Below are 21,062 nucleotides of genomic sequence, written 5' to 3' on the forward strand. Positions count from 1 at the left end.
TTTAGAACCTGCAGAACCCTCTCCTGGAGCTCTCAGTGGCAGCAAATCTTCCCTTTCTCAAGGTGGGTCACTTTGAGAAACTGCAGGAGGACATTCAGAGCCTGGTCTGGTAAGTGAGGTGAGTTACCAAGGTAAGACAATTTTGGGTCAAACATGGGGTGTGACTATTAAATAAGATATATTTCCTCATATGGCTTACCTATTTTACTACCAAAACGGGAGGTTTTGGCAAAGGAGCACCAATGACATACAAGCATAACCTTTCAGGCTAACAATTTTAAATAGAGGAGTCCCTATTTGAATGCCTAAGTTCTGGTACATCTGGTTAAAATTCTGATTCATAACATCATGTACATACAACATCTAAAGGAAGGCTGGCAAGGTTGTGGAAAAACACCACCCCCAAACTAAGCTTGACCACCAAAAAAAAAAAAAAAAAAAAACTCAGGGAGGAAGCACTTACCTTTAAATGATCTGTAGCTGTTGAAAAAGTAAAAAAGAAAAAAACCAAAAACATTTTAAACATGAGCAAGGCCACAGCTTACCTGTTTGCTCTCTGGAGTGAGTCCACAGAGCTTTCTTACAGAGTTTGAGCATTTCCCACCCCAAATCAGAGAGGAGTTCTAGCTTTAGGGACACATTTGGTTACCAGAGCTGACTGGGCTCCACACATATCAAACTGTAAAATTTTCAGGCAAAGATCCCTTCTCAGGGCTTGGAAGTGGGAATCAGCCTGCATCCAGGCTCACCCTCATAATCCCAACCTCTGCTCTGGGCAAGGACCACTCCGAGGGATATACGTGGAGATAGTCTCAAGGGAGAAATGATGAGAGCCCTTGCTATGTCTCTAAACAGTACTTGACACGTCAAACACCCTCTTCTATTTTTCCCAAAGAGATGCGACAACTGATCTACTCTTGCCATTGAGTTTGCTGGTAAACTCAATGGCAAGATCATTTAAAATGATCAACCACTCTACCCAGCAAACTCGGCTGTCATTAAGTATTTAGGAAAACTTAAGTTTTAGCAGGAGCAAGCCTGGAAGTAGGTTCTTCCAGCATCGCAGTTGTAGTTGGTTTATACCAAGGACGGGCATTCTTTGAGCTCCAAACCAAAGGGGCAAGGAAGAGTAGTGTGCGTCTCGGGGCACAGCCAAATACCTCCAATCTGTGCACACTGGGAAGCTGAGAGCAAGTTCCAGGAGGCTCGGAAAGCTCAAAGTTCCCGAAGAGCCCATTCCCAGTCCGGGAAAGCCGCCTCTGGAAGGAGAACCTACGTGCTCCCCCCCACCTTCGTGGACGACAAACATGTGCCACGCGAATGTCCCGGAAGAGAAATGACAGGTTTCGGAGAACCAACCCCACCGCCGGGCGCGGAGGCAGCCGCGGGGAGCTCGGGCTCGGAGGGGTTCCAGGGCCCCCCGGGCCAGCTCGCCGCGGACGGAACGCGGGATCGTGCCTGTCTCAGCGTCCTCTACCCTGGGTCCATGAGCCACGCTTCGGCCGGGGGTGGGGGGGGGGGGGCAGTCCGGAGCGCTGCCCGGAGGCGGAGGCGGCGGATTCCCCGGGCCTGGGCTCCGCGCCGCCACCACGATCCCCGCCTGACCGTCTCGGCCTCCTTCCCGCCGGCCCACCCGCCCCGCCACCTACCTCAGCGCGAGGACAGGGAGGGGGCCACGGTTCCGCTGGGGAGGGGGCGGCGCGGGGAAAGCGTCCCTCGGCCCTTCCGCTCCTTACAGACTCCGGCTTGAGGCGCGACGCGAGCGGAACAAACGGGCTCCACTACCCGCGGGGGCCGGCCATTGTGCGACGTCATCAGGCCGCGACGGTCGTTCTACGGGCAAGCGGGTTTCCCTCGCTTCCCTCGCTTGCCCCGCCCTTCGCCCGCTTCCTTCCGGCCTCCGCGCGGTCGCTCCGCGCCTCCTCGCCCCCGCGCGGCGGACGCCCGAACCCTTCACTGCGCAAGCGCCTCAGGAGGCCCCGCCCCCGGGGGCGAGTCGGAGCCCGTGCGTGGCGGCCGCCAGACGACGTCTGCCGGAGGGTTTGCGGAGTCGCGTGGTCACGTGACGCATAGTCTGGCCGAGGGCTTACGGAGTCGCGTGATCACGTGACCGCGGATTTGCGTACTGGGTGGGAGGTGCACCCTTTGCACAGGGAGGGTGGTTTCGCCCTGGAAGTTTAACAGCTTCCGTTAGATTAAAGAGCTTTCGTTCTGTTAGAGGTAAGCACCCAACGAAAAGTAATCATTTTTGAGACACTGAGGTTAAATATCAAAGAATAAACATTTTAAAGTATTTCCAGAACGGTACTAAATAGCTTATGCTCTATTAAATATAACCACTTTAACAAAATCATTTTTGAGATGAGTTCAAATATCAAAGCTTAAAATTTTAAACTATTTCTGTCAGATTAAATAGCTCTGTCTTTTTTTTAAAATATATTTTATTGATTTTTTACAGAGAGGAAGGGAGAGAGATAGAGAGCCAGAAACATCTATGAGAGAGAAACATAAATCAGCTGCCTCCTGCACACCTCCTACTGGGGATGTGCCCGCAACCAAGGTACATGCCCTTTACCGGAATCAAACCCCGGACCTTTCAGTCCGCAGGCTGATGCTCTATCCACTGAACCAAACTGGTTTCAGCAGCTCTGTGTCTTTTAAATGTGATCAGCTTAACGCTATGTAACCTCTTCATGATCAGAAGGATATTATGTGGTATTTGGAGTACTTTTACAGCTTTCCAACATCAAGAATCTTTTTATAGCTTTCCAGAACATCAAGAGTCTTCCAGGACCAAAGACCTCAAGTTGAGATTAAAGTTCAGTTCCCAGCCTCCCAGACCCAAGTTCTGTGTCTTAGGACTGCAAACTCCAGGTAGCCAGGGCTCCCCACTTCAGGTGGCTTCTGGAAGCCTGGTAGAACATAGGTGGCCCCCTTCCATCAATTTTCCCCCACTCCAGACCACTCAGGTAGAATCATCTAGAACCCTGGTCAGCAAACTGCAGCTCATGAGCCACATGCGGCTCTTTGGCCCCTTGAGTGTGGCTCTTCCACAAACTACCACGTGCGGGCGAGCACGTACAGTGCGATTGAAACTTCATGGCCCATGCACAGAAGTAGGTTTTCGGCTCTCAAAAGAAATTTCAATTGTTGTACTGTTGATATTTGGCTCTGTTGACTAATGAGTTTGCCGACCACTGACCTAGAACCTTTCTGCCTTAAAATTCTTAATCATTTTTTAAAGAAGAGGGCCAGGTTTTCATTTTGCACTAGACCCTGCAAATTATATAGGTGGTTCTGGGGGTAACAGGGTTTGGGGGTATGGTGAGCAGAGCAGACCTTTCCTCACCCCATCTTCATCCTCCAGGAAAACTTCCTTGGTGCAGCCTGCCACTATTCCTCCCACAAATATGAGTGTCTGGCCCACAGTGTAATTGAATTAACTCATAGATGTTTGCCCCAGGTTATATGAATGAATGAAGGAGCAAGGGAAGAAATGAGGGCATTAACATAGAATTACCATATGATTCATCAATGCCACTTCTAGGTAGTTAACCCAAGATAAATGAAACATGTGCACACAAAAACTTGTATGAAATTGTTCATAGCAGCATTATTCACAATAGCTCAAAAGTAGAAACAATCTAGATGTCTATTAACTGATGATGGGTAAATAAAATGTGGTATATGCATTCAATGGGATATTTTTCAGCCATATAAAGAAACTAGAGGCCTGGTGCATGAAAATTCATGCACTCTGGGAGGGGGGGTCCCTTGGTCCCTCAGCCTGGCCTGTGCCCTCTCCCAGACCAGGAGCCCTCAGGGGATGTCTGGCCCCCACCCTCCATCACCCCTCTGCCACCACCAGTCGCCGCCGCCCTCCCTCTCCGCCCCCGATCACCGTGCCCTCCCTCTGCCTGCTGACATCCTCCTTGGCTGGCCTGGTGCTGCCCAGTCGCTGGCCCTGCCCTGTGCCGACCGGTCGTTCCACTGTTCGATCGATTTGCATATTAGGCTTTTATTATATAGGATGAAGTCTCTCTAAGAAGATATATCAGAGGGAGACTCCTCTTCCTCTGTCTCTCCCTTGAGGACACAAGAAGGTGGAGTCTGTAAGCCAAGAAGGGGGCTCTGACCAGAACCCAATCATGCCAGCATCCTGATCTTGGACTTCCAAGTTCCAGAACTAGGAGAAAATCAATTTCTATTGTTTAAGGTCCCCAATCTATGGTATTTTGTTATGGCAGCCTAAGCTGACTAACACATTCCATTTACATGGAATATCCAAAAGAGGTAAATCCATAGAGTCACAAAGTAGATTAGTGGTTACCAGGGCTTGAAGGAGGGGAAATAGGGAGTAACTGCAAAATGGGTACAGTTTCTTTTAGGAGCGATGAAAACATTCTGGAATTAGGTAGTGGTGATGGCTGTACGCTTTGTGAATATACTAAAACTCACTGAGGTGTGCACTTTAAAAATGGGTGAATTTTGTGGCATCTCAATAATATCTTAATAAAGATGTATTGCCGAAACCGGTTTGGCTCAGTGGATAGAATGTCGGCCTGCGGACTCAAGGGTCCCAGGTTTGATTCCAGTCAAGGGCATGTCCCTTGGTTGCGGGCACATCCCCAGTAGGGGGTGTACAGGAGGCAGCTGATCGATGTTTCTCTCTCATCGATGTTTCTAACTCTATCCCTCTCTCTTCCTCTCTGTAAAAAAATCAACAAAAAATATATTAAAAAAATAAAAAATAAAGGTGTATTATTGTTGTTATTTGCTTTTTGTTAATCTTCACCTGAGAATATTTTATTCATTGCTTTTACAGAGAGAGTAGAAGGGAGAGAAGGAGGGGGGAGAGAGAAAGAGACAGACAGACATTGATGTAAGAGAAATACATCGATTTGTTGCCTCCCACATGCTCCCTGACTGGAGGCGGGGAGTGAACCTGCAACCCAGGTACATGTCCTTGACTGGGAATCGGGACCCTTCAGTACAAGGACTGGGACTCTAGCCACTGAGAAACACTATCCAGGGCAAGCTATTATTTTTAAGAAGAAAAATGAAGGGAGACAGGAGAGAAGGGGAGAAAATGCAGGGGGAGGGCTGAGAGGAGGTGAGAGTGAAGAAGGTAGACGGGCTGGGTGAGGAGGGAAAAGGGACTTGGGGGAGAGGAAAAGGGGGCAGGACTCCTGTCCACAGCTCTACTTCCTAACTGAATCTTCCCTTTTCTCCATTTCCTTTGACTCTGGTTCCAGCCACCATCACCACCTATCAGGGTTAATGCCACAGCTCCAGCTTGTACCCTGGCTCTCTGCTCTGTCACTGCCCCTGATCCCCCATCCTCCCACAGGCACCCAGAGCCACCTTTCTGTGATCTGAGGTTGGTTCCACTCTTACCACTCCAGCCTGAGGCCTCCAGTGGCTCCCTCTGCCTCCAGATGAAACCCAAACACAGAGCCCGATGCACCTGCTCTTTATGATCCCACCCCACCAGCCCTGTGCTCCCTCCCTTGCCCTTGGCTTGCTCCACACTTTTCTTTGCTCCCATGTCTTTGCACATGTCACTCCCGCTGGCTGGAACACCATTCCCACTTCATCTGGCTAGCCTTTAATTGTTTTTCATACCTCACTTTGGATGGGCCTCCTCCCAGACTCCTTGTCTGTCTCTGCAGCTAGGCACAAGTTCCTGGAGGGCAGGACTGCAGTGGTCACCCTGTAACCCTGGCTCAGGTCCTGGGCCAGGCACTGAGTTGCTAATCACAATGTTTGCAACATCTGGAGTGAGTGTGTATTAGTGGGGAGCATTTAGAAAGACTAAGAAAATGACTAAGGTGGGATTAGAATCTTAGGTCTCTCTGAATCACGGGCTTGAACCTCTGCTCTTTGAGCCAGAAATCCTGGGTGTGAGCGTGCAAGCATCATTCCTTTCAGCCTCAGCTTTCCTGCTCTGTAAAGTGGGCCTTTTTACACCTGCTGCCTCCCTCTCCCTCTCTCTCGAGGGAATGAAGACATATCTCTACTTTATAGTTGGGGAAATAGAGGTGTAAAGTTGCAATTTCACCCCAGGCAGTTGGACCACAAAACCAAGCCTTTTATGGCATAATGAACAATACTGTCTCCAGATTATGTTACTCTGGTTGTGACGTATGTAAGAGAAACGTAAACATTTGTTTTATCACTTGGGATCACTGTCACTAGTAGTCACGCTGATACTAATGGGCACATTTCCCCACATTCTGAGTGCTGACAGGCATGGTCCCATCCCACAAGGGCTACTGGGCCAGTCGAGGACAGTGGCCTGAATTCACATTATTTACCACTGAGCTGTGATAGGCCATGGGATACTGAGTCTGAATTTAACAAGGGTGGTAAGTTACATTGGGCCACAATGTGTTGGAGAACAGTGTGGCATTCTTGAGAGCAATACCCGGTGACCAGCAATTCCAGCCCAGGCATGCACCTAGACAGGCTTTCTCAAGGTGAGGTCCCTGGACGGGCAGCAGCAACAGCACGGGGATTTGTTAAAAATGCACGTTCTTGAGCCCATTCCCACAACTACCGCATCAGAAGCTCTGCTAGTGGGGTCAGCAGTCTGCCAGTAAAAGGTCACAGGGATCCTGCTGCTCCATAGAATGGCGACTTTTTTTTGTGTCTGGGAACATGAACAAGGATATTCATAGATCTTTCAGTGCCCCAGCTGGTTTGGCTCAGTGGATAGAGCGTCGGCTTGTGGACCAAAGGGTCCCGGGTTTGATTCCAGTCAAGGGCACGTACCTCGGTTACAGGCTCCTCCCTAGCCCGGGCCCTGGTCAAGTCTCATGCAGGAAGCAACCAATCGATGTGTTTCTCTCTCATCATTGTTTCTCTCTGTCTTTCCCTCTCTCTTCCACTCTCCCTAAAAATCAATGGAAAAATATCCTCAGGTGAGGATTTAAAAAAAAAAAAAAGATCTTTCAGTAATAACCGAAAGGAAAAAAATACACAAATGACCCACGTGTTTATAGGTGATTGTAACATAATACAATATTGTAATTGTTAAAAATTGTAATACGTGAATCTCAGGTATATACGTATAATATCTACAGATTGGTGAAGCTGTTTTCTTTCCACTTTCAGAAGCTGTTTCTAAGGGAGGGTATTGACCTTGACCAACCCCCTTCCCCCCCGAGGAGCAATGGGGTGCCATAGTAGACTCTTGAGCAGGGGAGTGACATGAAGAAAGTGGCATGTTGGTGATTTTAAAGCCCCTGTCTTATAGCTCCTACATCTGAGTCACCTGTGTACCTGTTGCTTTTCCTCTTGGTTTTCAGTGCTCTGGTCCCTTTTTTTTTTTTTTTTAAGATATATTTTATTGATTTTTTACAGAGAGGAAATGAGAGGGATAGAGAGTTAGAAACATTGATGAGAGAGAAACATCTATCAGCTGCCTCCTGCACACCCCCCACCGGGGATGTGCCTGCAACCAAGGTACATGCCCTTGACCGGAATCGAACCCGGGACCCTTCAGTCCACAGGCCGACGCTCTATCCACTGAGCCAAACCGGTTACGGCTCTGGTCCCTTTTTATAGCATGCTTTGTACGTTTTTGATGTTGAATATTGTGGATAAGTTATTGTGGGGGCATTTGGATGGAATTGTGTACTCACAAAGAGGGTGGGACTTTATTCTTACAGACAGATATTTTCAGCAGATCACTGGGCCCTGCTTAAGGCTTACTTCTAGGCCTCATAAGAGCTGGTCTGTTTCCAAGAGTGTGGCTGGTCTTCCTGCAAAGTGTACCTTCTGCCCTCAGAGGAAAGCCTGCACTGTCTGCTCGGCCTCCAGCGCTGCAGGTGTGATCTGCAACCTGTTTCTCCCAGAGCCACAGGGGGCTGCGGAATGTGTGCTCAGCTCCTTACCCTCCAGGTGCTCTTTTCTGCTGGTTCTTGCAGTTCTCCTGGCTTGGGCAGCTTAGGGTTGGCCACAGTCTCAGAGGATTTGGACTAGTATCTTGGTCTCCTTTTCCGCAGGGTTTCTCCTCAAGTCCCAGCTGTTTTGGACCCCTGTCTGCTCAGCTCAGCAAGCCTGTATTTGCTGCTTTGATGCCGGTGGGGGAGGGGAGCCTACAGCTTGAAGGGGTGTGTATGTCACTTTGTTGTTTCCCTTCCCTCAAGGGTCAGAGATCCGTGCCCTATCAGTATTGGCTGTCCTCCAACGCCTCAGCATGTGTATCTATGCTTACCCATTTGTTAAATTGATTTATTGATTTTGAGAGAGGAAGGGAGAGAGTGAGAAAATGCAACATCAATTGGTTGATTCTTGTATGTGCCCTGACCAGGGATCGAACTTGCAACCTTGTCATATCTGGATGACACTCTAACCAGTTGAGCTGCCCAGCCGAGGCCTGAAAGCAGCATTTTAGAAAGGCAAATCTGATGTTGGAAACAACTGGGAGGAGAGCACCAGAAGGCTCTCCCTTCTCCAAGTTTACCCAATGCTGGTCCGCCTTTGCTGTTTCTCAAGGTGCCGCCAGAGGGTGTGTCAACCCGGATGTGCTGGACAGGCGGCCGCTGGATGGGCCTGGGGCTGGGGTGTCTGGATCTACTTAATCCGGGAATGGGCCAGGGCATCCACTGCTTCCGGGTGGATCGGGCTGTCTTAGCTTCCAAGTCCCGTCAGCCCTTCTCATTCCCAGGTCACAGCACGGAAGATATCTAGAAAGCACAGTTGAGACATTCACATTCTGTCCATCCTCTTTCACTTGCTCAGAGCCACATAGTGGATGCAGGAAAGCCCCCGCCCCCTTCTGTGTGGGACCCCAATCACATCACAGCTTTTACCCAAACGCAGTTGAGGGTGAGAAAGAGAGGGGCCTGACCCCTGTGGACCCTGTCCTCTCCAGGCTCCTACCCAGCCTCGGTTGGGGACCCAGTGCTGACCCCACTCGGCCTCCTTCCCAACCAGAGGTGACCCTCAAACTGCCTGCCCACCTCTCTGACAGGCCCCCCGGGGGAAGTTGGGGGAAGTATTCCTAGGACCTCTGCGCCTGAGGGTGGGGGTTTCTGCTGTTTCTTTAGCTCCAGCATTCCCTCACCCCCCTGTTTTGGCCTTTGCAGGCTGGTTTGGGTGACTGGATGATGGATGGATGGAAGTTCAGTTCCTACCACAGAGACTTTTCTAAAGACCTGGGATTTCTTCCACGGTGACACTTATGGCTTCTCTTTGGCATATCTGAATTGCCAGTATTACTACTCTTGCGCTTTGGAGTCATTATTAAGTAAAATAAAGGTTACTTGAATATAAACACTGTGACACCACGGCAATCAACCTTATAACTGACCAACTACTAAGTAACTTCAGGTTGGGGAGCTGGACAAAGGGATGATTTATTCCCTGGCAGCATGGCAGATTTCTTCATGCTACTTAGAACAGTGCATAATTTAACACATATGAATTTTTAAATTTTTGTTAATACTCACCTGAAAATTTTTTTGCATTGATTTTTAGAGAGAGTGTAAGGGAGGGGGAGAGACAAAGAGAAAAACATTTATGTGAGAGAGACACATCGATTGGTTGCTTCCCACATGAGCCCTGACCAGGGCCAGGGATCAAACCTGTATGTGCCCTTGACCAGAATCAAATTCAGTCCTTGGGCCAATGCTCTGTCCATTAAGCCAAACCAGCTGGGGCTCCATTTAATATTTTTGAACCATGGTAGACTTTGAGTAACTGAAACTGTGGATAAGGGGAAATACTATACTTTTTTAAGACATCAATTTTAACAGTCAGATCTCTGCTGTGGGGACACAGCATCAAGTTCTTAACACTCTGAATGGACATTTGTCAGCCAGTTGTTTTATTATGAACTAGAGGCCCGGTGCACAGTCCCTAGGCCTGGCCGGTGATCAGGACAGATCAGCGCCTTCCGGCTGCCTGGACGGGGCCTTCCTTTGTTCCATGCTGCCCCTTAGTGGTCAGTGCATGTCATAGCGAGTGATCAAACTCCTTTCTCCCGGTTGAACTCCTGAGGGGACACTTTGCATATTAGCCTTTTATATATGTAGATATAGACTAGAGGCCCGATGCATGAAATTTGTGCAAGGGGTTTGACCCTTGCAGCCCCAGCTTTGTCCGGAAGGTCGTCTGGAAGGACATCTGAAAGGTCATTTGGCTGTCTGGTCTAATTAGCATATTATACTTTTATTATTATAGATAAGTGCTATGTAGCTGTGTTACTCCTGGGAGATGCCACTAAGGTTTGTTTTGCTACTGCTGGTGGTTGGGGGGCAAGGATTGCTGCTGGCTACAGGACTCTGGGGCACGCAGAAGGTGGGGACATGAGAGAATCTGTGAAATGTGGTCTGTCCACAGGTGAGCATGAGAACCCAAGGCAGATTGAAAGCACTCTCTACGTAGGTACTGGGCAGGGATGCTATTGCTGCTCTGGCTGTCTTGCTCCTGTCCTACAGGAAAGAACCCCACAAGATCAAGGGCAAGGGGAGCGGTATGGAGGAAGGGCCCAGCATGAGACTGAAGAAGCATATTTCAGTCCCAGCTCTGCGGCTTCAGAGGGGGTAGGAGGATAGCATCCTACTTTTCAACCTGCCTGCTGTGTGAGTTGACTGAGGCAGTCCCCACATAGATAGCGAGGCATCTGGGATGTACAAATACTCACCGGATCTCAGTTTTCATTGCCAGTTTCATCCATTATTGCTGTTAGCTGCGTGAATGTGCAAACTGCTTTCCTTCTCTGGACCTTCATTTTCACTTCTTGTGATGAGGGCCTTGGTGCGGACAATTTTATAGCCTCATTCCGTGCCATTGGATTCTGTTCTCTCCCAAGGCCACTGAGCCTTTGGCTTCTGGAAGGCTGCATGGAAGGCAGCAGGGTGGTTTCAGTACCAACGAGGGAGGACAGCACCCCTGGAGCTGTCCATGGAGCTGAATTCCTGGGAGTTCCTCCAGGAGGAGAGGGCAAGGGAGGTGTGGGCGGTGGGCTGGGGGTGGCAGCAGCGGATGTTGAGAGATGGAGCAGCAGAGCCTTCCGTGTGACTATAGCCTGTGGAGTCATAGCCTTCCTAACTATTTCAGGCAGCCCCCGTGGGGAGCTGGGTGCTGTGTTTCAGAGGCACTAGGGACCACAACCCCCCACCCTTTTTTCTTCCCATCAGTCCTTTCTCCTCTCCACTCATCTCTGTTCAACCAGGTCCTGGAAATCAGCCATTTTTGGGACCAAACTAATGAAAATACCACCGAGCCAGAGCTCCTGTATAGAAGTTCATCGACAGTGCATCATGCACGAACATTTGCAGCCTAGTCCTATGGTGAAATATTACACAGCTGTGGACATGGATGAGCTACAGTCACACACGGTGGGGATGAGTCTCTCAGCATGATGATGCAAGTGGAATTAGCAGGACACACACAACTACCAGCACATGGGGTCCTGGTTATAGAGGGCTCCCATGCAGGCAGGAGAGAGGATGCTGTGTGCCGGTGTGAGGCTGGGAAGTGGCAACCTCCTTGGAGGGAGGGCAGGAGCTGGGAAGGCAGGGGTGATGTGCTCACTTTATTCATTCAACCATGAATTTCTCTTTTGTATACCTTCTCTATACTATTACATTTCACAATTAAAATGTAAAGAAAGAGAAGGACGCTAGTGGCCATTGGAGTTTCTGGGGGAGAAGGCTATTAAAACACATATTCGATGGCACTGCTCCTGGGTACTGGATTTGGAGGCCCAGGAACCTGCATTCGAATGGGTCCTCCTGGGCTCAGAGGAGGAGCCCTGGCTTGGAATCTGCGTTCTAAAGGCCTGGGAAGAGCCGGGCCCCTGGCTATTGAGGGGAAACGGTCTGGGATTCCAGCTTTCTGAGCTAGCTGAGGGGCCCCTTTGGGGTCCTTTCCCAAGAGAAGGGGTGCCAACCATGCTCCTCTTGGGGTGCACAGCAGCAAGCCCCAGCCTCAGCAGGAAGGGTCTTGGGCACCCCTTCCCCCAGAGCCACCAGCCCTAGGCCCAAGTCCCACTCCTTTACCTGAGCCGGCCACTCCCACTTCCAAGCCTCAGTTTCCCCTCTGGCACATGCTACAGGAGGTGCTCAGCAGTGTGTCCTTTCCTTCCCAGATCACTGTGAAGGGCCCTCTGTGGCGAGGCCCCCACACCAGTCACCTTCAGATTCCAGATGGCTGAGCACTGCCAATTAGTCCCATCCTGGCCTCTCTTGGAGAAGGGGACTTGTCCCTGCCCCTCCTCCCCAGTCTCTGTCTCCTCCTGTCAGGCCACCTGTCAAAGACTCACCTGGCTAGTGGGGGTCCTTCCCAGCCTGATGAACTCCTGGGGAACCCGCACCCCAGGCCTGGGAGGGGAGGGCCCTGTGCTTTCTTCTCACAGGTCCCCCTGCTGGGTGGGCTGCATCAGCTGACGTGGGGTTGGCACGTTCGGCTACGCGGGTGTGTGTGTGTGTGGTGGGGGGGGGGGGACAGGGACCTGAGGGAGTGGGGAGAAGTTGGCCGGCCCCTGTGTCTGTGCATACGTATGTGGCATTGCAGCCTGCATATGAGAAGCCTTCGTCCATGGACTGAGTCGCAGGATTGGTTTCCCTTTCTCTCTGTCTCCCCAGGAAAAGGAAAAAAGGCTCTTCATGAAGTTCTCAGCGCTTGCGAGTTTCTCCTGGGGCTGGGCTGGGAGACAGGAGTCCCAGCTGCCCACCTGGTGGAAGGTTCTGTGGAGAAAGACCAGTGTACAGGCAGTAGGGGGAGGCGGGGAGGGGTGTTCACTGAAATGCTGAGGTGGCAGGCGTGGCTGCAGTGGTGGGGGCTTGCACATCCGGAGGGGCAGCTGTGAGAACTCTGGATTCAGTCCTCGAGGCTGCCAGCCTCTTCCGCTGGAAGGGGCATGAGGCCTTTGGGGGGGCGTGCAGTGGCACGCTGGGACTCTGGGGTGATCGTCTCCTCTCCTAAACAGAAAGGGAGGCTTATTTTCAGGAGAGCGATGGGCTTGGGGGTCCAGTGGATCCGTGAGTGGGGTTATGCAGGTGTCTGTGAGTACAGGGGTGTGGTGTGTATTCTGTGTACTTGTGCATGTGGGTGTGGGAGAGTAGATGGTGTGTATCCATGTTTACAGTACATACACCTGTGTTGTGGGGTGTGAGAGAGCTATGTTGTATATTTACATATGCATGTGTGCATTTGGGTCCCTGGGTTTGGGGGAAAGGGTGTGTGTGGGTGAGTGCAAGTGTGTATTCATGAAGAAGTGTGTGCTGCACATGTGTGTGTTGAGGTTTGTTGTGTTTGTGTGTGTTGGATATGCTGTGGAGGGGAGTTTTGGTTTATGAGCAATTTTGTGTGTATATTGTGTGTTTCTGAGTATTGGTGTACACGGGGGAGACTTATGGGCTGTGTGTACAGCATGTGTTTGGAACATTGATGTGACTGTATTACACAGATGTGCACATGTGCATGCTTGGATGTGTGTGCAGGTGTGTTGCAGGTATATTGTGTGCATGTGTGTTGTGGGTAAGGGAATGCAGCATGTGTGTTTCATGTATGTGTTGTGTGCACATATGTGTGCTATGTGTCTGTGTTGTGTGTTTGTGTGCAGGTGTCTGGGCAGTGTCCTAGGGACCGTCACCTCTCTCCCAGCCCTGCCCCAGTTCTGTGCCCTGGTACCTGCCTTGTGAGGGCTGCAGTGGGGATCTGGGGGCTGTTGACCACTAGGGCTGGCAGGAGTGGGTTGAGCACCTGGCCTGGCGGCTGGCTCTGGGTGGTGGTCAGCCTCAGCTTCATATGCACACAGGGTCATGTGCTGCTCACTCTTGGTCATTGTAGGGGTTGGCCTGGTTAATGAGCAGGTGGGGTGGGGCTGCCATGGGGCTGCCATGGGCCTAGCTGGGGCTTTGAGGGGAGCTGACATGTGGCCCTTCAGGCCAATGCCACTAACAGGATTAAAGAGTAGAGGGGTGGTCCAGCTGGCGTGGCTCAGTGGTTGAGTGTTGACCTATGAACCAGAAGGTCACAATTCAATTCCTGGTCATGGCACATGCCCAGTGTGGGGCATGCAGGAGGCAGCCGATCAATGATTCTCATCATTGATGTTTCTATCTCTCTCTCCTTCTCCCTTCTTCCCTGAAATCAATAAACATATATTTTTAAAAAAGAATAGAGATGTGTGTATGTGATGTGTATGTAAGTGTGTCGTTTGACTGTTGTGTGTGTTATGTATGTATATGTGTTGTATGTGTGTGTAGCATATGTATGCATATTGTGTGTGTTGTGTTGTATGTGTAAGAGGTATGGGTGTGGTGTGTGTAGCATATGTATGCATGTTGCATGTGTTGTGTATGTGTGTGTTTTATGTGTGTGAGGTATGGGAGTGGTGTGTGTAGCATATATATGCATGTTGCATGTGTTGTGTATGCGTGTTGTGTTTTATGTGTATGAGGTATGGGTGTGGTGTGTGTGTGTCCTGTGCCCTCACCTGTCTGCCCAAGTCCCAGCTTTGACTTCACTCATTGAGCAGATGACTCTGGCTCTATCAGCTCATAATAAAACCCCTATTGCTGTCATCCCCAGAAGCCTGAGAAGGGAGGGGGCACCTCTGAACAACAACAGGTGGAAGGGGGTCTGGCTGACTGCGGGTCCCTCTCCAGAGTGAGAGAGGGCAAGAGCCGGTCATCAGCTTCCAGCTCTGCCCCCCGGAAACCAGCCTTTGCACCCACAGACCCTGGTGTGTCGATCTCACTCACTCCTCACAGAACCGTGGGAGGAGCTACAGTTATTATCCCCACTGTCATATGGGGAAACCGAGGTTCAAAGAGATTAAGGTTTTAATATTAACATTAAATAATGGACACTGAACCTTCACCAGGTTCTAGGTCCAGAACTTTCCAAGCCTCAACATTTCACGAAAACCTCACTGGGTCCCTTTATTCTCCCCATTTCACAGATAAGCTCATTGAGGCCTGGCTGAGTGCTCCAGGAGCGGATGCTCCCTGCCTGGCCTGTGTGGGGGTGGGGGCCAGGGGCCAGAGTGATCACTCATATTTTCGCTGCATTAGAGACAGAGGGGCACAGCCCGGCATGGAGAAGGGCGAGGACTTGAGGAGCACTGGGCTGTGCCTTGACTGGTTGTGTGTCTAGACACCACATTAATGTCAGTGAGCCTCCAGTTTCCTCTTTGGCAAAATAAAGAGCTCACCCCCATGATCTGGGATGGAGCTGGTGAGTACTTAATCTAGCAGTTCTCAAAGTGTGGTCAGTGGAACCCTCAAGGTCTGTGCCATCCAAACCACTTATATGTCATTTACCTTTTTAAAAAATATATATATTTTAATTGATTTTTAGAGAGGGAGGAAGAGAGAGGGAGAGAGAAAAAAAACATCGATGTGAGAGCAGAACATCAATCGGCTGCCTCCTGCTGGGGATTGAGCCCACAACCCAGGCATGTGCCCTTGACTGGGAATTGAACCAGCAAACTTTCAGAACACGGGACAAGGCCCAAGCAATTGAGCCACAGCGGCCAGGGCAGCATCATTTGCCCTTTCAGCAGTTGCCTTTCTCCCTGACAGGGCAGAAGCAGCGTGGTGAAACTGCTGATGTCTGAGTTGGATGGAGGCCGGGGCCGCAAGCTGGGCTCACAGTCCCTGTGCCCCTCACACTCACACATTCGGTCAAAGAAACACGGCTTCCCCCGGACTGTCCTCGATGAGGCAGCAACAAGTATTCGTTGCATTGAATCTCAACTCTTAAATTCTGTCTTTTTAACGTTTTTGGTGAGAAAATGGGAAGTGTGCAGGTTGTGTGGAGGGAGGGCTTGCGCGCCAGGTCTGTGCTGTGAGCTGAGCCAGCCGTTCTCCCCACGCAGCGCGTGTTCACACGCAGCAATGACTTCCACCGGCCATGGTGACGCAGAACCAGGTCTTCCCAAAGGCTCACCCAATGAGCCCGTTGCTTCAGGGAGAAGAGCTGACCATATCTGTTGCTAATGATAAAATCCAAGCTCTCCAGCGAAAGGTAAAATTTGGGAGAGTCTGTCTCCACCCTGAGCTTGAAGCTTTGTAGTGTTTGATGACATTTCTGATGAAATTCGTGGTGATATTAATGAGTGCTATGCATTATTATATAATGAAGTGTGTCACCGTTTGGAAGATTAGTATGACTCAGTGAACTTAAATTTTCCAAATGACCCAATGTGGGAATGTTTGAAATCATGCCTCTTGGGTAAGACCCTTTCAGAGTGCACAGTTGAGCAATGGATTTTTTTGTTGTTAATCTTCACCTGAAGATATTTTTTCCACTGATTTTTAGAGAGTGTGGAAGGGAGGGATAGGGAGAGAGAGAAAAAACATTGATGTGAGAGAGACATATCAACTGGTTGACTCCCGCACACACCTTGACCGGGGCTGGAGATCGAACCTGCCACCCAGGTACATGCTCTTGACCAGGAATCCAACCCGAGACCCTTTGGTGCGAGGGATGACGCGCTAACCATTGAACACACCAACCAGGGGACCAAATTATTTTAATGTAACAGAGAATGAAGAGTTTAGTGATATGGCAGCAGATTCCACATCTAAGCTATTCTTTAGGAATCTGCCACTTGTTGAGTTTTCATGCAGCCAAGATTGTCTGACAAGGGTATAACACCCCTCCTTTTCCAACTACATGTCATGTGAGGCCAGGTTTTCTTTGTATACGTCAACCAAAGTAATACATTGCACCAGAGTATATACAGACTCTTCTCACTGAATTTTCTTTTTGTTTTGGAACTACGAATTGTTTGTAAAAACATTATTTGTGTTAACATGTAATGAGTTTATTCTTGTTCGTTTTAAATAAAATAAGTATTTCAAAATTGTCAGCTTTTTAAAAAAATATATTTTATTGATTTTTTACAGAGAGGAAGGGAGAGGGATAGAGAGCTAGAAACATCGATGAGAGAGAAACATCGACCAGCTGCCTCCTGCACACCCCCTACTGGGGATGTGCCCGCAACCCAGGTACATGCCCTTGACCGGAATCGAACCTGGGACCTTTCAGTCTGCAGACCGACGCTCTATCCACTGAGCCAAACCGGTTTCGGCAAAATTGTCAGTTTTAACATTTAATATGATAAATAGCTATAGATACAACCCACATAAATCAAAGCTGTTTGGGGTTCTCAATAATTTGTAAGAGTGTAAACCGGGTCCAGAGACTAAAAGATTGTGAACCACTTAATAAACAATAGATGCAAATTAATTTGCATAGTACCTGGCAAATACTGTTCTTGATAAATTGTCATTTTCCTTCCTTCTGGTTTGCTTTTGGGGAAACTGAGGTTTAGAAAGGAGAGAATCACCTATGGACACAGGCAGAACCAGGTCGCTGCCCGACTCCCAGCCAGTGATGCCTGCTGTTTTATTTACCCTCTTCCTGCCACCTGCCTCCTCCCCCCTCCCCCCCACCTGTGGCTCCTGAGCAAAGGCATTTTGGCGTAGTATTTCTCTGAGCAGCTTGGAGCCTCATGACACTCACTCAGAATCTACCCTTCTCCTCAGAGGCCACCAGCACCTGGAAATGCCTCTGGAGGGCAAGTCACTGCAGGGGCTTCAGAGGTAGAGAAACCCCGTGCCTGCCTTGAGGAGCCTACATTCGTGTCCCTGACCACAACATAATCACTGCCAATGTTCAGCTGTAAACAATACGTGCTCATTATGGAAAACTAGGAAAGAGAAAAACTGGAAAGAGTTCCTTTATAGGTTTATCTAATATGTTACAGTACAAAGTATAGTTGACCCTTGAACAACTGAGAGGTGAGGGGTGTCGACTTCTCACGCAGCCGAAAATTCTTGTCCCTCTGCACACTCAGATTCCAACCCCAGAGTTGAACCTTGAACAGCTTGGGATTGAACTACGCAGGTCAATTGAAAAAAAAATTGTGTATAAGTGGACCCATTTGATTCAAACCCGTGTTGTTCAAGGGTCAACTGTAATTCAAATCATCATCCCATGTGCGTTTCCCCCCCAACCCCCCCAGGCCACTGAGGCAGCTACCCGTGTTGTCATCTGCGAGCTGAGGAGGTGCAGGGGATTGTCCACAGTCAGAAGTCCAGACCCGGGCTCACACCCTCACCTGCATCTGGGGAAATGTGATTAAAATAAACCCACCCACCCAGAAAACCTGTCCACAGGGTAGAAGAGAGAGAGGACGGTCTCACTACCGGATATAAGCATGGCCCCAGAATGTCATGCGTGTCACATCTGCTAGGGAATGGGAGATAAGAGATTCCACCCTTTCATTTAGCAGAGATGCAGCCCGTGACATATGTGCTATCAAAACAGACCTAGTTCACGCTGAATCCACCTGGTAATGGGAGGGCCATCTGTGCCAGCTAATTGCCTTTATCTAAAGGAATAGAAACATGTCTATCTCTGACAGGGTCCAGGCTTGCAGCTGGGAGCTGGGCACCTGCTTAGATACGGTAGTATCCTGTCCTCCACGGAAACTGGGAGGTAGGGGCTTTTTTCTTAATGATCACATTCAACAAGGCAGCTCCCAGGTCTTCAAGAGAGAAAGTCCTGGGTTGTAAAACATATATGTTTAATATTTATATTTATTTATATATTTTAAATTATATACATTTCAAAAGAGGCAGAGCAAGAATTTACAAGTTTCTTAGATTAAATGATCTAAGAAAGGAGCGGAGGTGGTTCTATTCCCTTTTTGCACCCGGAGAGTGAAATTTCCCCCCCTATTTTGATGTGTATTTGCTCTTGCCCAGCCCATCAGGGTGTCCTGAAGGGGGTTGGAGGGAACCGGCCAGCTTGCATCTGGAGCAGGGAGAGGCCGCACAGAGAAGCAGGCTGATGAGAGGTTAGTTCAGGAGCATTACACTTGTGAGGAACTGGCAGGGTGTCATCGAGTTCCAGAGGTGCTGGCTCTTCTTGACCAGGGAATTGGGAGCCTGGAGCCACAGGCCACCAGAACACTGAGCGGTCCCCTGGAGAAGCCCAAGCTGATCAAACCCTTTTGAAACATAGATTCCAGGATCCACTTGATTCGGTTTCTGGTCAATCGCTTTCTGTGTCATTGATTAATTGGAGTCTTAGAACGGGAATACAACCCAGCTAATGTTTGCACAGAGCCTGGGCTGCATGTGCCTCTGCTCCTCCCATGATTTCGGAGCAGGAAAAAAATAAATGGAGCTGGTGAGTTTCCATGCCTGGCTCAGCATCACACCACTAGGACACAGAGGAGGCAGGACTTATCTTCAGTTTTAACTACAAACCTTTGTCCTCTCCAGCCTGCTCCACGGCCCCCTTGGTTTTTCTTGACCACAACGTAAGATTTAAAAATTTGAAAAAGTCTAACGTGAGAGCCCCCCACCCCAGAAAGTTGAACTGAAGTGTCTGTTGAATAAGAACATCTGTGATGAGGAAGGAGAGTTGCTCTGACAATGAATGCAGGTCTCCTGTAAGCAGGTCAGGTGCAGGTGCAGATATGATTGATGGCCATAAACACAGGCCCCCAAGAGTCCAGGCCCACAGGTTGAGAGCCACTTGAGCCAGAACAGAGCTCTAATTTTACAGCTGGGGAAACTGAGGCCCCAAGAGGAGAAGGGACTTACCCAAGGCCACTTAACGACTGTAGCTCTGGGCCCCCGTTGTCCTGATGCTTGTGGGCCTGGAGTCCTTCACAGCAAGGTCTCTCCCAAACCCAGGCTTCTCTGCTTGGCTTGCTTGCATTGTTCTGTCTCCTTAGTAACCAAGAGGCATCTGCGGTGGGTTTTGTTTTCTCGAATATAATCAGGGCTCCTTGTCCTCTCACAGCAGGCAAAGGATAGCTCAGATACCTTGCGCATCCTGCAGGTGTCCCTAGAGTCTGACTCCAAGTCCAGGGTAGGGAGGGGACTCGAGGGCTCAGCCACAGCACCCCTGTCACAGTGGGAAATTTCTAGCTCACTCCCGTGATTTTTACAATAAATCACTCCCATGATTTTAGAGAGTTTACAAGAAAATAATAATTCAAACAGGCTTTGCTGAGCAACTGTCCTTCCTACTATCTTGATTCAATGCTGCTAAAACTAGAGGGTTTATTTTGAGGTAAGACAGTGTATGAGTGTCTTTGTGTCCCAGGAGGCTTAAAACAACCGAAATTTATAATCTCACAGTTCTGGAGGCCAGTGTCTGAAATCAGTAGCAGTAGGTCGGACTCCAGGTGTCTGCAGGGCTGTGCTCCCTCCGGAGGCTTTAGGGGAGGATTCTCCCTACCTCTATCATGACCTGGGGGCCCTAGGTATCCTTGGCTTGTGGCCACATCACTCCAGTCTCTGCCTTCATGGTCCCATGGCATTCTCTGCTTCTGAGTGTGTCACACCTCCCTCTTGTAAGGATCTGCAAGATGACACTGGGTCCACCCAGATAATTCAAGATAATTGCCCCATCTCAAGATTCTTAATTTAATCACATCTGCGATGACCCTTTCTCCAAATAAGGTCACATTTATAGGTTCTGGGGCTGAAGACCTGACCTATTTTAGGGACTGTAGGTGGCCAACCACGGTGAGTATGAACCACTGGACTAAGTTCTGATCTTGAAAACTACCGGCTAGTCTGTGCTTGGATGTCATGAGGTTACAGGAAGGACAAGAAATAGTGGCTCCTCAGCATGTGCTCAGGTGGCGAAGTGTGTCTCTTTGCTCTAATTTCTCACTTTAACGGAGGTTAGCTCAGGCTTTGAGTTGGACGGACCTGAACTGATGCCTTTGCTCTCTACTCACAAGCCCAGTGGCAAGTTCACTGAACCATCCGAGCTTTACTGTCCTTACCTGTAAACAGGGCTGGAAGCAGAATGTCACCACCCAGGTGCTCTTAAATAGGACGCTAAATGCTTGATAGTGGCCTGGTCTCATGGGAAGATCCTAAAAACGGGGAGCTTTTAGTATAAAACAGAGTTTTTACTGAAGCAATCATTGCCCTGTCACTTTATTGAGACCGATTGTAAGGAAGAGTGGGGGAGACAGCGCTGGAAAGCCGGCGGATGCCCTGGAGCCCCTTCCCAGTGTGGACAGTCCCCCCCCCCCCCAGCTCTGCAAGCTGGGTCCT

At 49.5% G+C, this 21,062-nt stretch overlaps 1 protein-coding gene across 2 annotated transcripts in view; it reads right to left on the reverse strand.

Annotated features, from left to right (window-relative positions):
* ZC3H18 (zinc finger CCCH-type containing 18) overlaps window positions 1-1,884 on the reverse strand; it is a 59,815-nt gene extending 57,931 nt beyond the window's left edge. The window contains exons 1-2 of one of the 2 annotated variants that reach the window (XM_054710166.1): window positions 1,650-1,884; window positions 464-480 (exon numbers count right to left, since the gene is read on the reverse strand). The gene's annotated coding sequence lies outside the window, so the exon portion shown is untranslated. The remainder of the gene's footprint in view (window positions 1-463; window positions 481-1,649) is intronic. The other variant, XM_054710165.1, reaches the window with a different exon arrangement.
* Between the last annotated feature and the right edge of the window lie 19,178 nt (window positions 1,885-21,062).

Source organism: Eptesicus fuscus, chromosome 21 (assembly GCF_027574615.1).
Source record: "Eptesicus fuscus isolate TK198812 chromosome 21, DD_ASM_mEF_20220401, whole genome shotgun sequence".
NCBI lineage: Eukaryota > Metazoa > Chordata > Mammalia > Chiroptera > Vespertilionidae > Eptesicus > Eptesicus fuscus.